Raw genomic sequence first — 16,159 nt, forward strand, 5'->3', positions numbered from 1 at the left:
ACCACATGACCTTCATTGTCTAAGTGCATCTAATCTTGACCATAATCCCATGAGTTAGGCATTTTGTATCCATTTTACAAATACAAAACTAAGGCAGCAAGAGGCTCCATGACTGCTCAGAGTCACACCCTAGTAAGGGATAGAGTTGGGACTGAACTCCTGCTGTTGGGCCCAGCATCCAGTCCCTTGGTCTCTACACTGAAACTGTTCCTCCAGATGTCATAAAGGACCTAGCTCTATATATCTTGGTAAGGGTGCAGAACATGCCACCATCTGCATAAAAGGGGGAAATACACATGCATGTTTGCATAAGTGCAGGGCAGCACTGTCCTGTAGAACCCTCTGTGATGATGGGAATGTTCTAGATCTGTGCTGGCCAATCCTGTAGCCACAGGTGGCTGCTGAGCACTTAAAAGATGCCTAATGTGACTGAGAAATGGAATTTTGATATTACTTAATTTTAACTAATTTAAACAGCCACATGTGGCTGGTGGCTGTCGTATGAGGCAATGCAAGGTAGGATATAGACAGACGGATGTTAAAGAAAAGATCACCGGATTTTGTGGTTTGCAAACCCTACTTTTAAAAAACCTTCTGCAGAAGCATCATTGGAAGAACGGGTTTCATAACTGTTTATTTCAGAACCACTAATTTAATCTAGCCACTTCATTTGAGAGATGAGGAAACTTAAGGCAGAAAAGTTGAGTCACTTTCCTAAAGTCATATTCAGCTGCTTTAGTGTGAGGAGGAAGGAGCTGGTCACAGTTTGGTTTGGTTTGTTCCTCTTTAGAGCAATGGACATTCTAGTTTGCCAGGGGCTTCATTCAATCTCATGTCAGCTCAGTTCTTAGCATGGCCAGTTGGTTCCTGGAAATGGCGGCTTTGGGTGAAACCACGTGCTGTAAGCCATGGGAACTCAACTCCGGCCCATATCAGTTAGCCTACGGTGAAACTGGTTTTGTTATACAGCATGTCACCATTTCACTTAATGTTACAGTGTCCAAGAACCTCTTGACATTAAGTGAGGACTTACTATAAAAGAAAGAAAGAAAGAACCAGACTTTTGTCTCCTGGGCTCCCAGAACTCCATGAGGAATCTTGCAGTGGCTTGCCTTTTCCTGAAGCCCCAGAGTTCATCCTGCCGCCTGCACACCCCAGGCTCAGGCTGTCCTGCCTGCCTGCACCACAGCATGGGTGAACCATGGTAGGACCATGCTTCCCTGCGGTGTACTCCTCAGCCCCTCACACATGGAGGGCTTTGGAAATGTTTGTGTGGACTCTACTCCCAGCCTCGAGGGCTAAACCGCTAGTGAGTTGTGCAGGTGGCTCATGAGGAGATTTCTCCAACATTTCCTTGAGGGAGCTGCTGGACACAGGTAAACACTCAGCAAGGAGTAGGATGGGGCTTCAGGGGGCTGCCAGTCCACTGAGCCTGGGTGACTCCAGGAGGAGAGGAGCCAGCAGAGCTGTGCATAACCATGACCTTTTTTAGAAGCAGCAAGCAAGGAGGAAGAGTGGAATTAATGAAAATGAGGTAGCCAACTTAACAGAAAGGCAGAAGAGGAAAGGAGAGGAAGAAAATTCCAGGAAAGTGTTTCCCCAGAGGCCTGAGCATGTCCTAGGGGACAGAAGGTGGCAGGGAATCATCTGGGATCCGAGGTGAGGGCACAGAGAAGACCTGTTCTCAGGACGCCGAGGAAGAACTGGGAGGCCCCTGCTGAGCCGCGGGGCTTCGCCTGCCTTCGGGTGCTGTGTGAGCCTAGCGCTGCCAGTGGAACTGCTGGTGGGCTGGAGGAAGTGGACCCAGCCACGGGGCAGGAGGTGTTGGCTGCAGGCCCGTGCTTGCAAGGCAGCCAGACCCTGTGTCACAATGCCAAAGCCAGTTAACCTCGGGGAAGAAACACCGTGGGTGGGGACTTCTGAGTGTTTGTCAAGTGAAAATGGAGGAAGCAAGAAAGACCAGGGCCCCAGCCACTCCTGAGATGTGTATCTTCTGTGATTCTGTCTCCAGGGAGGGACTGTGCAGCATCTGCCTGAACATCTCTGGGACACAGCCATCCTCTTGCCATAGGAAGACTCTTGCCCACAGAGGAGTAAAGGGAAGGGCGCTGCTTCCTGCACCAGCTCACTGTGGCCACTGTCTCCATTTTCCCAGTCTCAAACCCTCAGTGCTTTCAATATGGATAAAAGAGTGGGAGGAACATTTAAAAAGCGAATTATTCCAAATTAGTCTCTAAATTTAATGCAATTCCGATTAAAATCCCAACTTTTATTCTTGAACTTAACAAAATAATTAAAAATTCACCTGGAAGAATAAGCAACTAAGAAGAGCCAAAAAAGTTTAGAGAAAGCGTGCTGATGAAAGTGGGTTGCCCTGCCTGACTGGAAAGGTGCTATGAAGCCACGGCAGAGGAGACCCCCTTCACACGTCATTCTGCCCACCGTAGTGTTGCAGAAGCAAAGACACAGTGGAAACAGCCATGATCATGACCTCTGCAGCTCATGTTTCAGAGTAATAATGATATTGAATTGAACAGGTTGAGGAGGTCTGCATTTTTTTAAATCTTAAAAGATAAGTAGAAGTTGTCAGATTTGATTTGGGAGATAATGAGCCATATAAAATCTAAAGTAGAAAAATAAATAATTGGCTGGGTGCGTGTGGTGGCTCATGCCTGTAATCTCAGCACTTTCAGAGGCTGAGGCAGGAGGATTGCTTGACCTCGGGAGTTCAAGACCAGCCTGGGCAACATAGTGAGACCCCATCTCTAAGAAAAGATGAAAAAAAAAAATTAGCCAGGCATGGTGGCTTCCACCTGTAGTCCCAGCTACTCGGGAGGCTGAGGTGGGAGGATCACTTGAGCACAGGAGATTGAGGCTACAGTGAGCCCTGGTCACACTATTGCACTCCAACCTGGGCAGCAGAGCCAGACCCTATCTCAGAAAAACAAACAAAAACGATTAAAGCAATAATATGAACAACAGCAGAAATGGAAAGGCATTCCAAGGAATCCCAGAGTTATTTGCTTGAGGGACAAAAGGTAGCTTTCCGCTGCCAGAGATGTGACTTACCCTTTGCAGCAAATATAAAAGAAGTCACTTCAGGTATTCTGATTGTCTGTAGCTGTAGAGCAAACCACCCTGAAACAGTGGATTACAATAACATCTTCATTAACCTTATGAATTAAGAGTCTTTAATTTTTGCCAGTTTGATGAGTAAAGATGATATTTTACCATTTTTATTTTCTGGTGAGACTGAACATCTTTTCATATATTTCAGACTATTTGTATTTCCTCTTCAGTACATTACAGGTTCATTTGTCTGCCAATTTTTACTTGAGTTGTTTGTCTTTTTTTTTGAGACAGAGTCTTGCTCTGTCACCCTGGCTGGAGTGTAGTGGCACGATCTTGGCTCACCTCAACCTCTGCCTCCTGAGCTCAAGCAGTCCTCCCACCTCAGCCTCCCAAGTAGCTGGGACTACAGGTGCATGCCACCACATTTGGCTAATTTTTGTATTTTTTTGGAGGAGATGAGGTTTCGCCATGTTTCCCAGGCTGTTCTCAAACTCCTGGCCTCGAGCGATCCACTTGCCTCAACCTCTCAGTGCTAGGATTATAGGCATGGGCTAACATGTCTGTCCTCTTTCTTATTGATTACAGGAATATATTTTGAGTATTAGTCATTTGCTATACATATATTGGTTTTAATTTTTTCATATAGAAACTTTTTTTAAGTCAGATTTCTCAATCCTTTCCTTTATACTTTTTGCATTTTGTGCCTTAGGTGGCTTTCTTTCCCCAGGATTATAAGTCTATTCTTCTATATTTTTCTATTTATAATGTTATAATTTTGGGTTTTAAGCTTAGCCATCTGGAACTCATCTCTAGGAAACAAGCAATGCGAGACTAATCCCTGGGAGAAGGGAAACTCCTGCAGTGATGGCCAGCTCACCAGCTCTCTGCCTGGGAACAATATCCACCTCCCAGTGCAGGGAGCTGGCCTCTGAGCAGAGCACAGCAGCCCCACTGGCTGAGGAGGCGGTGATCAGAGAGGGCAGCCAAAGCCGCACATTTTTATGGAATGGGGCATCAGAAAGGAGGATGCTATGAAGATAGGGGGCCCAGGAGAGTCTATGTGCAGGTCTCCACAAGTCATGGCCAAGGGTTGTGCTGTCCATGTGCAGGACGAGGCCACTCGAGGTTTACCAGATAGTCTGAGATCAGAACAGAGGTACTAAAACTGGATGTGTGTGTACACTTGTCCCAGGCAAGGACCGAACACTGAATGCATGGCAGGGAAGGAGCACAGGCTGCATTTGCTGAGATTTCACATGAAATCTTATGTGTGTATTTGCTTTGTATCCTCTCTCACCAGACCTTCAAAGTAAGTGTGATCCTCCCTGGGCTTTTATTGCACATGCTGAGCTCCAGTGAGGAATGAGCTGCTTTTATCCTCTGTGATCTGTAAACTGTTACACTTTCCGAAAAGTAAAAACTCAATCTGATTCCACAGCTGTGATAATAAAGACTGATTGGCAAAACCCCAGAGAGATTCAGGGAGTGAGACTCTTTAGATCACCATGAGCCTGAGACAGCTGGTTCCTGCAAGAATGAACGTACAGCATTTTCTAATCAGTCTCCTGCCTTTTTCCCAAGAAGCTTTGCTTTTTTCTTTTTGACTTTTGCAGTTAGTGTACACAGAGTCAGTTCATTCACAGACACCTCATGGAGGCACCTGGAGGTCCTTGGTGAAGGTAAAGAAGTACTGGGAATGCAGCCATGAAATCTAGCTGTGTCCTCGGTTGAATTTAGCACAATACACAATTCAGTGTGTACCCTGCAGCTTGTTCCCCCAGTGATTGATGTTTTTACCAAATGTTAATAACCAATGCAAGGCAAGTAACCAGGCAACCAAGGCAAGCGAAAGCATCTTCTAGAAGCAAATGCGCAGGCTGTGCGGTTTTGCTTTGCCCTGTCCTGCTGCGTTATTCATGAGTGCTGTCTCTGCATTCCCCCGTCTGGAACTTTAATACAACCTCAACACTCTGGGAAGATATTCTTGGATATGCACTAAAATTAGAATTATACTTTCCCGTGTGTAATTCAATGTCTTCATTTTTCTCAAATGACTTTTGCTTCATTGAGGTGGACAAAATTCTGTATCTTACTTTTTTTTTTTTTCTAAACCCTCCTAGAGACCTATAACCAGTTTTGGAGATGGTTGGACTGTTACCCTTTTATTAAACACCTAAGACTTTCATCAAAAAGTTCCATATTCCACTCAGAAATATTGCTAAAGTATTTATATCCTAGGAAAAGTTAATTTGTAATTAGTAACTAGCATTTCCCTGGGTAAAAATAATCAGCAAGTTTCTTTCTGTGTTTGCTCCGCTTTTTCCTTCCCAAAAATCTCGTACATGAATTCCAAATGTTAGTGTTCAGAGTGGACATCACAATCTAGCCCCTTAAGACGATCAGGGTCCTTCCCTCCTTGTTTCCTTCCTCCCTCCCTGCCCTCCCTCCTTCTCTCTCCCCTTCCCTCCCTCCCTTTCTTCCTTCCTTCTTTTTTTTTTTTTTGATAGGGTCTCGCTCTACCACCCAGGCTGGAGTGAAGTGATTTGATCATGGCTCACTGCAGCCCCAACCTCCCCAGGCTCAAGTGATTCTCCTGCTTCAGCCTTCCCAGTAGCTGGGATTATAGGCATGCATTATCATGCCTGGCTAATTTTTACATTTTTTGTAGAGACAGGGTCCCGCCATGTTGCCCAGGCTAGTCTTGAACTCTTGGGCTCAAGCAGCTCCTGCCTCGGCCTCCCAAAGTGCTGGGATTTGTGAGCCAGCGCACATGACCTCCTTTTTAATTGAGGTATAACATACACATGTGCATGGGGGATGTTCACGAGGTGACCCAGGTCTAGAAGGCACAGCATTCAGCCCCCCAGAATCCTCTTCATGTTCCCCTGGTTACCAGCTTCCACTCAAGGATAACAATGATCCTAGTCCGTTTTATTCAGGGATGAATATCAAGGAAAATACCAGAAGATACAGCCTACAGAATGCCTGCTTGGCTGCTTTTCATTTTCTTCTCATTGTTCTTTTGATGAACCCCTGAGTCTCAGATGAGTGGTCCTTGGGAAAAGACCTTACCATATGAACATCCCTGGGGTGGTCTGTGTTTCTTCTTAGTTTTGGCTGCTTCTGTGAGCATTGAGGACTTGTTGCCCAGCAGCTCAGCCAGATTTCACCTCTCTCTACTTTAAGGCCTGTGCCAGCTCTACTCATCCCCTCACCAAAAACGAGACTTTTCACCTCCATCCAGGGGTAGGTCCTGGAATGAGTTCTCAGCTTGCTCCCTGGGGTGCCTAGGACTTGCCCGGCCACCCATGTCCCACAAACTGCTGTTTTTCTGCCTGGTGCCCAGTATATTGGCCCTGCCCACATGAGTACCTTGCTGCCATGGCTTCCTTGACCTCTCTGGTCACTGCAGTGGGACTGGATCTTAACCCACCTACCTGGGACCCACAGACCCTTCCTAGCTCCTGGCTGCCCAGGGCTGGATGCTTTTCCAGTCCAGGAAACCAGCCCCCAAGAGACTGGTGAATGATGGCATGATCCCATCGCTGCTGCCTGCCTCTTCCCTCCAACCCCCACGAACTGGCCCCCAGGGCCCAGGCTGCAGGAGCTCCTCTGGAAACTGTGCTAGCCCTAAGGAAGTCCTGGCTCCTGGAGGACTGACCCCCTTCCACTCCATTAGGCCATCGGCTGCCGTCCTCAGCCTCCCCTGCCTCCCCTGGGCGCTGCTGATGAGGGTGCAACACACTGCATAGCTCATAGCCTCTGTATGTGGTCTGCAAGGGAACAGTAATGTAAATGACATGGCTTTGAATGAACTGAGAGCTCTGATAAAGCATAACTCAATTCATCTCTTTTCTGCAAGTCATCGTCCATCCATGTGGAAAGTGTGAATGATATCAGTTGTGCCACACTGATATTGACCCCCTCGTTCCTGAAAATACACCTTAGAGCTCATGAAAGCACACCCCAGTGACTGGAAAGGAAACCACTTTTGTTTTAAGAACAGCAGCGGAGCAGCCTCTGAGATGCACAGGTCTCTGCAGGTTGCTGCTCGGCCTTATGTCTGAGTAAGGCCTAAGTACACACAGCTTTTTTTGTTTTGTTTTATTTCTGAGAAATTTAATTATTTTAGTTCTTCTTTTAAATCAACTTTTATTTTAAAGTTTCAGGGTACATGTGCAGGATGTGCAGGTTTGTTACATAGGTGTGCCATGGTGGTTTGCTGCATAGATCAACCCATCACCTAGGTATTAAGCTCAATATACATTAGCGATTCTTCCTGATGCTCTCCCTCCCCGACCCCCAACAGGCCTCAGTGTATGTTGTTTCCCTCCATGTGTCCATGTGTTTTCATTTGTTCACCTTCCACTTATAAATGAGAGCTTTATAAGTTTGGTTTTCTGTTTCTACACTAGTTTGCTGAGGAAAGGGGCTTCCAGCTCCATCCATGTCCCTGCAAAGGACATGATCTTGTTTTTTTATGGCTGCATAGTATGGTGTATATGTACCACATTTTCTTTATTCAGTCTATCACTGATGGGCATTTGGGTTGATTCCTTGACTTTGCTGTTGTGAATGGTGCTGCAGTGGACATAACGTGTGCATGTATCTTTATAATAGAAGGATTTATATTCATTTGGGTATATAACCACTAATAGGATTGCTGGGTCAAATGGTTTTTCTTCTTCTAGATCTTTGAGGACTACAAGGAACTTAAACAAATTTAGAAGAAAAAAAACAACATCCCCATTAAAAAGTGGGCAAAGGACATGAACAGACATTTCTCAAAAGAAGACATTTATGTAGCCAACAAATATATGAAAAAAACCTCAACATCACTAATCATTAGAGAAATGCAAAGCAAAACCACAGTGAGATACCATCTCACACCAGCCAGAATGGCAATTATAAAAAAGTCAAGAAACAACAGATGCTGGCAAGGTTGTAGAGAAAAATGAACGCTTTTTTTTCTTTTTTGAGATGGTATATTAGTCCATTTTCATGCTGTTGATAAAGACATACCTGAGACTGGGAAGAAAAAGAGGATTAATTGGACTTACAGTTTCACATTGCTGGGGAGGCCTCAGAATCATGGCAGGAGGTGAAGGGCACTTCTTTTTTTTTTTTTTTTTTCCCCGAGATGGAGTCTCACTCTGTTGCCCAGGCTGGGGTGCAGTGGTGCGATCTCGGTTCACTGCAACCTCTGCTCCCACCCCGGGTTCAAGTGATTCTCCTGCCTCAGCCTCCTGAGTAGCTGGGATTACAGGCGCCTGCCACCGTGTCCGGCTAATTTTTGTATTTTTAGTAGAGACGGGATTTCACCATCTTGGCCAGGCTGGTCTTGAACTCCTGACCTCGTGATCCACCCACTTCAACCTCCCAAAGTGCTGGGATTACAGGCATGAGCCACCATGCCCGGCCGAAAGGCACTTCTTACATGGTGGTGGCAGCAAGAGAAAAAGAGAACAGAAGCAAAAGTGGAAACCCCTGATAAACTCATGAGATCTTGTGAGACTTATTCACTGTCACGAGAATAGCATGGGAAAGACTGGCCCTTATGATTCAGTTACCTCCCCCTGGGTCCCTCCCACAACACTTGAGAATTCTGGGAAATACAATTCAAGTTGAGATTTGGGTGGGGACACAGCCCGACCATATCAGATGGAGTCTTGCTCTGATGTCCAGGCTAGAGTGCAGGGGCACGATCTAGGATCAGTGCAACCTCTGCCTCCCGGGTTCAAGTGACTCTCCTGCCTCAGCCTCCCAAGTAGCTGGGATGGGACTATAGGTGCACACCACCATGCCTGGCTAATTTTTTGTATTTTTAGTAGAGATGGGGTTTCACCATGTTGGCCAGGCTGTTCTCAAACTCCTGGCCTCAAGTGATCCATCCGCCTAGGCCTCCCAAAAAGTGCTGGGATTACAAGCGTGAACTACTGTGCCTGGCCAAAAAGGGAACACTTTTATACTGTTGGTGGGAATGTAAATTAGTTCAGCCATTGTGGATGACAGTGCACACGGCTTTGAGTTGTCCCCCAGCTGCACTGGACTGGGAGTTTCTGGCGCCCCTGATGCTCAGCTAGAATTAGAGATAATTTCAGATGGCAACTAGGGGACTCGGTTGGGGTTGTTCTACTCTGAGATGAAAGGGAACATCTTTATTTAGGAGTATAACGTTCTTGGAGTGAGTGTTATGTCGCAAACCGTAGTTGGGTGGCCTCTACCTCTGCCAATGTCAGCAATAAAAAGTCTGAGGCAGGGAAACTTTGTTTAGAGGGAAGAAGAGTGTTTCCTGACCATGGGCTTGGGCTTGTCTGCCTGACTAGATTTGGACTTTTATAATAATTCTTTTTTAAGGTGGTACACGTTCTCCTTTTTCCTGTGTCATTTCTGTGTGGTCTCACTGCTGCAGTGCCAGGATCTGCATTCAAATACGGCCGAGCCCCCAGAGCACCACCAGTGCAGTCTGTCCTGAGGCACTGGACTGTCAGAGCTCTCCTGCGGGTTTCAGTCATTTTGTTTGGTTTTTCAACCATGGCTTTGATCTTGCCAGACTTTAGTCTCAACCTGTGACCCATTTATAGTTACAGATCAAGAACTAGTGGTCACTTTGCAACATACATACCAACATGGGAATGATACAGAGAAGACTGGCAGGGCCCCTACACAAGGAAAACAAAAAAATAACTTTTTTTTTTTTTTTTTTTTTAAAGAGTCTCACTCTGTCACCCAGGCTGGTGTGATCATGGCTCACTGCCACCTTGAATTCCTGGGCTCCAGTGTTTCTCCCACCTCAGCTTTCCAAGTAGCTGCAACTACAGACATGCACCACCACACTTGCCTGATTTTTATTTTTATGTATTTTATATTTATTTTTTTGAGACAGGGTCTCACTCTGTTGCCCTGGCTGGAGTGTAGTGGCATGATCTCTGCTCACTGCGACCTCTGCCTCCTGAGTTCAAGCAATTCTCCCCCTTCAGCCTCCTGAATAGCTGGGATTACAGGCACACACCACCATGCCTGGCTAATTTTTAAATTTTTTTGGTAGACATGAGGTTTCACCATGTTGGCCAGGCTGGTCTGGAACTCCTAACCTCAAGTGATCTGCCCACCTTGGCCTCCCAAAGTTCTGGGCCACTGACTCTGAGCCCAAAAACTATTCTTGACAGTGTTCAGTGAACTAGCATATGGGCGCCTTCTTGGTTGTGGGAGATGGTGGCATTGTTGAGCTTCGGATCCATCTGACCTCTCAAATGCTTCTGAAGATTTTGCAGATGAAGAAAAATGCTGTTTTGTATCAGAAATGATAGAAGATGTATGTATATAATGTTCTCATGTTTTTGGAAAAGAAGGATTTAGCAAGTGTTAAAGTGAATTTAGGAAGGGAGGGAGGAAGGGTGAGAAGGAGAACCTGGCCCGTTTGGATGCACAAGTTCCTTGGGGCGGTAGCATTCACCAGTGCAGAGAGCAATGCCATCCACCCCAGAGTCTGTTCCTGATGGGCCTGGCCTGGCCTCAGAAAATGGGGTTCTAGTTTCTTTAACTGACAAGAAGGAACCAAAGTTTCACCACTCACTCCTCTAGAATCTGCCCTCTCCCACCCTCAGCCTTGCCTTTCACTCTTGTCGAAGACGTGAATTGAGCAAGCTGCAGGGCCTCTTTCAGCAGGGTCTGCTTTCAGTGCTGCCAACAGTGCTGACGTCCATGCCGCAGCCACCCTGCCTGGTGTCCTCTCCTCTCCTCACCCTTCTCTGTTGGCAGTGTCCACTGCAAACGGGACATGTGCTTCAGAGGCAAATGGAGCTGGCGTTCTGGCCCTGACTCTGGCACTAGAAATATTTCTTTTTGTTCTGGCTTTTTTATCTGTAAAATGGGTATAACACTAGTCATCGTGCATGGCTGTAAATGAGAAAATGCACAGTGACAGGCTTATCACAGGCACTCAGCAAATGCCACTGCCCTTCCCAGCCCACCATTTTTTTTTTAAAGATGGTTTCACTCTGTCGTGCAGGCGGGAGTACAGTGGCATGATCTTGGCTCACTGCAAGCTCCGCATCCTGGGCTCAAACGATCTTCTTGCTTCAGCCTCCCAAGTAGCTGGGACTACAGGCATGTGCCACCACACCCAGCTAATTTTTGTATTTTTAGTAGAGATGGGATTTCACCATGTTGGCCAGTCTGGTCTCAAACTCCTGAGCTCAAGTGATCTGCCTGCCTTGGCCTCCCAAAGTGCTGGGGTTACAGCGTGAGCTACCGCACCCAGCCAAGGGACTCATACTTAAAGGACTTTGGTCTTGCTCATTGAGCATTTGGTTTTCTATTTAAAATGTTGCCTTTCTGTTGGAAACGATCTAGTATCCGTCAGCATTGGTCTTGGGAAAGAACACTTCCAGGCAGGGCAAGCGCTTGCCTTGTGTACACAGATGCCTTGAGATCAGCATAATGTAAACGTCAAAACGAGTTTCTGGATATAAAGCCTGGCTTTCCTTCCTCCAGGTCAGCACTGCAAGAGATGGGTTTGGAGATAGGGTCTCAGCCAGCCTGTGCGTGGCAGAGGAAGGAAGGGGGAGCTCAGTACTGGCAGGGGCCACAGTGCTCTTTGCCCTTCCAAAGAGGAAAGCAGAAACCAGACCCTCTGTTAGAGGCCCTCCTTGTTTTCACCTTCCCAGGGTTTGATGTCCATACATCTGGTTTGAATGATTTCAGTGAACTGGATGGGGCACCCCACTGCCCCACCACCACCTGTCGTTTTTTCATCTTTTTTTTTTTTTTTTTTTGAGACGGAGTCAATCTCTGTCACCCCAGCTGGAGTGCAGTGGTGCTATCTCAGCTGACTGCAACCTCCACCTCCCAGGTTCAAGCAATTCTCCTGCCTCAGCCTCCTGAGTAGCTGGGATTACAGGTACCTGCCACCATGCCCAGCTAATTTTGTATTTTTAGTAGAGTTGAGGTTTCACTACATTGGCCAGGCTGGTCTCGAACTCCTGACCTCAGGTGATCCACTCACCTCAGCCTCCGTAACCTACAAACCTCTTCAGAAAGTGTAAAATGAAAGCATTCCTCATTTCTAAAGCAGTGTCCAGGTTTCATCAGGTAGCTGTCGAACCCAAAGAGACTTTGAAGCCAAAAGTCCACAGGATTAGCTTCCCAGTGGCCCCAGAAGTTACAAGATGGGGCCCTCCCAACAAAAGGCATCCTCAGGCTTTTACGTAATGCTGATGTGCTTAGCGACTGCTGAAAGTTGATTGTGCTTGAGTCATGAAAGCCAAGATGAAGAGATGTTATTATGGTTGTGTGTTGCTTTCAGCCAGATACTCCTCGCTGGGGAAATGTAACTGCAAAGCAGACTCCAGAACACTGTCTTCCTGAAAGCTGGTGCTTTTGGGGGACATTCTGGGGCCCACCAGGGTCATCCTGGATGCTGACTAGAACTGAGAAGAGGTTTGCTGGGAAGACAGGGACAGATTCTTTGTATCTGTGTCATTCAGGTAAACCGTACATGTGACATGTGACACCCCATCTCTTTTGACCTCAGTTTCAAATGAGATATTTGACCAACCTTATTGCTAAGGGTCAGGCTAGCTTGAAATAACCCTCAAAAAATCAGGGACAGATTCTTTGTATCTGTGTCATTCAGGTAAACCGTACATGTGACATGTGACACCATCTCTTTTGACCTCAGTTTTAAATGAGATATTTGACCAACCTTATTGCTAAGGGTCAGGCTAGCTTGAAATAACCCTCAAAAAATCTAGATTAAAAACCTAAATGAGGTTATAGGCTTTTTTTGCCTAAGATTATTTGCTTCCAGAACCCTAAGGAAACTTCACAGGAAACATGGTATCATATTTTAGTACACATCTCCACCCTATGCATGTTCTCCAGAACCTCTTTACACACACTTTGAGGAGAGTTCCATCAAACCTCCTTCTCTTATTCCATCTTAATGTCATGCATTATTCCTCTTCACCCTGCCTCTCCTTTTCAGTTAGAAATTGATTCTGATAGAAACACCCTAAATGACCTTCCCAGGGCAGTCAGAGAGTTAACTTGTTGTAGGGTTGCATTTGGCCATCTGGGCAGAGGGAGGGAACAGTGGTCAGTGTCCACCCTGTGGGAGGGAGGCAGCATCCACCACAGCTTTCCAACTTTGCTGGCTTCACATTTCCCAGGACAGGGCAAGAAGAGGAAGAGCTCCTCAGTGGCTGTGGGGAGAGTGCAGGAAGGAACCCTAGACTTGCCCAATTCTTCTTGTCCCAAAACCCAACACAGACCTAAAACTCAGCCAAGCCCAAGCTATGCCCCGCTTCTGCAATCTCTTGCAAGGCCCCTGCTTAAACAACCTGAGCTCCCAGCTTTAGCAGGCTTGGGAGCTTGATGCTTCATTTGGGACAACCTTTGTGGATCCAGGGAAGAAAACCTTGTTGGGGTGAGCAGGTGGCTGACAGGACTGAGGATCTAAGAGGTGGGGATGCACTGGAGTCCCCAGCTGGCCTAGGGGACCGGTACAGGAGTCTTCAGAAGCCACCGTCTCGATGGGCAGGGAGTTAGAATTGAATTGTTTTTGTTTTTGTTTTTTTGAGACAGAATGTCACCTAGGCTGGAGTGCAGTGGTGCAATCTCAGCTCACTGCAATCTCTACCTTCCAGGTTCAAGGCATTTGCCTGCCTCAGCCTCCCAAGTAGCTGGGATTACAGGTGCCCACCACCACATCTGGCTCATTTTTGTATTTTTAGTAGAGACGGGGTTTAACCATGTTGGCTAAGCTGGTCTCAAACTCTTGACCTCAGGTGATCCACTTGCCTCAGCCTTCCAAAGTGTTGGGAATAGAGGCGTGAGCCACCATGCCCAGCTAGAGTTGGATTTTAGTTTCCTTATCACTGTGTACCAAGCAGCTGCTGGGGGCTGCACCCATCCTGATGGAGGAGCTTCTTTCTCCCCATGCAGCCTCATGCTCCCTGCTTGTTTGGTGTGCTGACGGGGCTGCTGAGCAGGACGGGTTTTCTTTTCCCCCTGAGAAGCCTCCTACATTGTGGGGAGAAGAGTGTGGTAGGAAGAGCAATCCAGAGACAGCCTTGTAGGTCTTTAAGACCTTCTCATCTTGGTCTGCTTGTTGTGAATTGGGGTTATACAGAGATGGTGATGGTGGTAGTGATGACGGTGGTGGGGATGATGGTCATGGTTGTGAAGGTACTGATGATGGTGGTGGTGGTAGTGATTCCTCCTTGACCAAATAAGTCTGGGAAATGCTGGCATGTACAAAACTAATCAGGTAGGTTAATTTGAGAATAAGATATCTTTGAGCCTTTAATGACTCTCCTGAGGGATGGACAGAAATCCTCTACTGTTTTGAGCACTGAAGGCTTTTCCTCAATGCTATTCTGTGAATGGATTTGGGCAACACCAGGCCATTCCTGGTACCAAAACAAAATGTACTCTGAGCAAATTTGGGAAGTTTATTCTTATGTTGCCTTACTGAAAAATCCAAAGGTAGATTCCCATCTTTTATTATTATTATATTATTATTATTATTATTATTATTATTATTATTATTATAATACTTTAAGTTCTAGGGTACGTGTGCACAACGTGCAGGTTTGTTACATATGTATACATGTGCCATGTTGGTGTCCTGCACCCGTTAACTCATCATTTACATTAGGTATATCTCCTAATGCTATCCCTCCCCCCTCCCCCCACCCAACGACAGGCCCCACCGTTGTGTGTGATGTTCCCCACCCTGTGTCCAAATGTTCTCATTGTTCAATTCCCACCTATGAGTGAGAACATGCAGTGTTTGGTTTTCTGTCCTTGTGATAGTTTACTCAGTATGATGGTTTCCAGCTTCATCCATGTCCCTACAAAGGACATGAACTCATCCTTTTTTATGGCTGTATAGTATTCCATGGTGTATATGTGCCACATTTTCTTAATCCAGTCTATCATTGATGGACATTTGGGTTGGTTCCAAGTCTTGCTATTGTGATTAGTGCTGCAGTAAACATATGTGTGCATGTGTCTTTATAGCAGTGTGATTTATAATCTTTTGGATATATGCCCAGTAATGGGATTGCTGGGTCAAATGGTATTTCTAGTTCTAGATCCTTGAGGAATCACCACACTGTCTTCCACAATGGTTGAACTAGTTTACAGTCCCACCAACAGTGTAAAAGTGTTCCTATTTCTCAACATCCTCTCCAGCACCTGTTATTTCCTGACTTTTTAATGATCACCATTCTAACTGGTGTGAGATGGTATCTCGTTGAGGTTTTGATTTGCATTTCTCTGATGGCCAGTGGTGACGAGCATTGTTTCATGTGTCTGTTGGTTGCATAAATGTCTTCTTTTGACAAGTGTCTGTTCATATCCTTTGCCCACTTTTTGATGGGGTTGTTTGATTTTTTTCTTGTAAATTTGTTTAAGTTCTTTGTAGATTCTGGCTATTAGCCCTTTGTCAGATGGGTAGACTGTAAAAATTTTCTCCCATTCTGTAGGTTGCCTCTTCACTCTGATGGTAGTTTCTTTTGCTCTGCAGAAACTCTTTAGTTTAATTAGATCTCATTTGTCAATTTTGGCTTTTGTTGCCATTGCTTTTGGTGTTTTAGTCATGAAGTCCTTGCCCATGCCTATGTCCTGAATGGTATTGCCTAGGTTTTCTTCTAGGTTTTTTATGGTTTTAGGTCTAACATTTAAGTCTTTAATCCATCTTGAATTAATTTTTGTCTAAGGTGTAAGGAAGGGATCCAGTTTCAGCTTTCTACATATGGCTAACCAGTTTTCCCAGCACCATTTATTAAATAGGGAGTCCTTTCCCCATTTCTTGTTTTTGTCTTGTTTGTCAAAGATCAGATGGTTGTAGATGTGTGGTATTATTTCCGAGGGCTCTATTCTGTTCCATTGGTCTACATCTCTGTTTTGGTACCAGTACCATGCTGTTTTGGTTGCTGTAGCCTTGGAGTATAGTTTGAAGTCAGGTAGCATGATGCCTCCAGCTTTGTGCTTTTTGCTTAGGATTGTCTTGGCAATGCAGGCTCATTTTTGGTTCCATATGAACTTTAAAGTAGTTTTTTCCAATTCTGTGAAGAAA

At 45.8% G+C, this 16,159-nt stretch overlaps 1 protein-coding gene and 1 non-coding gene across 11 annotated transcripts in view; both read left to right on the forward strand.

Moving 5' to 3' along the window:
• The window catches only part of SPECC1 (sperm antigen with calponin homology and coiled-coil domains 1), a 299,046-nt gene that overhangs the window by 264,677 nt on the left and 18,210 nt on the right, over positions 1 to 16,159 (forward strand). The gene's annotated exons all lie outside the window — the stretch shown is intronic.
• On the forward strand, positions 9,674 to 9,779 carry LOC129018464 (U6 spliceosomal RNA). The gene has a single exon (XR_008495290.1). It is a non-coding gene; the product is annotated as a U6 spliceosomal RNA (small nuclear RNA).

This window comes from Pongo pygmaeus, chromosome 19 (genome assembly GCF_028885625.2).
Source record: "Pongo pygmaeus isolate AG05252 chromosome 19, NHGRI_mPonPyg2-v2.0_pri, whole genome shotgun sequence".
In the NCBI taxonomy this organism is placed as follows: Eukaryota; Metazoa; Chordata; class Mammalia; order Primates; family Hominidae; genus Pongo; species Pongo pygmaeus.